This window comes from Priapulus caudatus, unplaced genomic scaffold (genome assembly GCF_000485595.1).
Source record: "Priapulus caudatus unplaced genomic scaffold, Priapulus_caudatus-5.0.1 Scaffold0, whole genome shotgun sequence".
NCBI lineage: Eukaryota > Metazoa > Priapulida > Priapulimorpha > Priapulimorphida > Priapulidae > Priapulus > Priapulus caudatus.
The window spans coordinates 1,015,533-1,017,425 of NW_014577061.1; the positions used below are offsets into that span (position 1 = coordinate 1,015,533).

Genomic DNA, 1,893 nt, shown 5'->3' on the forward strand with positions numbered 1-1,893 from the left:
GCACGCACGGCACGCACACACGCACGCACGAGCCCACGCACGACCACCGCTGACGCACAGCACGACACAGACACCAGCACACACACACACACACACACACACCTGCTTACTACTGCCTGGCTGCCTTGCTGCCCTGCACGACAGTTGGCGCGCGTGGGGACGCTCGCCACAGGTGTCAGCTAACTCAGCTAACTCAGCTAACTCAGCTAACTCAGTCTAACTCAGTCTAAACGTCAGCTAACATGGCCAAGAGCAGGAACACGTAACTTCTGCAATCAGCAGTGCATCTACTGGCAACAATTTCGCTCATGCGACGCATATTGCAGCGTTTAATTTTGTGTATTTCGTATAACGCGACGGGCGGCCTCAATTAACACGGGTAGGGGAGGCGGGAATCATATAAGTTACTTTTACGGCCTACGTACAATATTGCAATTGTCAGCCTAGACGACATGCGCGCGGTGTGCAGCCAGCAGACAGAACAGACAGACAGTCAGACAGACAGACACCGCCCAGCTGACATGCTGTCAGTGATCTGAAGATGTGAAGAAATCCCCCCTCCCCACAATAACACAACACTACATAACATTGCACCCGCCACACATCTGCGTCAAGCGCGGCGCCCAATATCACATATTCTGTGCGTGCGTGCGTGCGTGCGTGCGTGCGTGCGTGCGTGTGTGTGTGTGACTTCAGGCGACAGTCGCTGTAGAAATGTGCAGTGCACACCGGCAGCAGTAATTGTAGCCGCCAGCTAGCTAGGTCAGTAAAGATCTGTCGATTTCTCCCCCTAGGCTGGCTTCAATCGTGCAAAGACAATTACCTAATGATATATAATTACAGGCGAAGTATAATTAGAGAGTTGTTGCGCGGAATCTGTGCACAGTGGTGAATCTGTTGTTGGAGTGTCTGTGAGTTAGAACACATCTCTGTGTTAGCTATATTATGTCCTAGTAGAAAGCGATCTGGACAAAACAGGTGCATTACGATTGTTATCACCTGTGCCTCTTATACATTCAGTTATGTGTCACCAAGGAATCCAATCCGCCAATCACCCTTACACGGTAACGTGGTGGGGATGTGAAATGTCATTTCCCGTGGTGAAAATCTAAGGATACACGGGCTAATAGGTGTGCGGGATGTGATATTTTAGCTTTACTTGTTTTTCACTGCTAAAATGTTCTTGAAATGTCTCGTTAATTGTCTTTAATTGCAGTTGCTGATAACTTAGCTCTCTAAATTGTGTTTTGTGGCAAGAGGAGGGGAGAGACATGTGCATTAGAAAGCAAAGTAATTTGACTGAGCATGAACATGAGTCGTTTGCTTCTCAACACGAACTACCCCGTTCTTTTTTGGCTTCACCCTGGGGGTATAATCTCCGGAGTAGCGAGATAACGTTAACAAATTTCAGTGTTTTTGATACGCAAAGCGCGCACAAAATTGTTGACATAATGTTATTTAGTTTATGCTTCAGTTTGAAATTACATTAGCCAGTTTTCATAAATTTTGCATTTTATGTTGGCTTTTTGGCATAATAAGTATTTTTAAAACAGTATGTAGCCTGGACCGCGCTTACGTGATTATATATGATACCCCGTACAGACAGGAAATGTGATTTTACATCAAACTAGTTCGGGCCAAGCGCGCCCTAAATTTTGCAGTGTGTGTACACGTACGCTATCCCGGGCTAAATATGCGCTATACTAGTCCGGACTAAGTTAGTCTCACGAATGGGGGTATCCCGGGCTTGGGCCGGACTAGTTTGTTGTAGGATCAAATTTTGCAGTCTGTGCGGGGTATGAGTGTTGAATATGAGATAACAGGGTGTGAAGATTCCTACTGAAAATGTTTGCAAAAAAAACTGTAACATTAATTTTGTCGTATATATATATA

General features: G+C 46.0%; 1 protein-coding gene across 1 annotated transcript in view; it reads left to right on the forward strand.

Annotated features, from left to right (window-relative positions):
* LOC106807105 (E3 ubiquitin-protein ligase Su(dx)-like) overlaps nt 1–1,893 on the forward strand; it is a 136,552-nt gene that overhangs the window by 73,270 nt on the left and 61,389 nt on the right. The gene's annotated exons all lie outside the window — the stretch shown is intronic.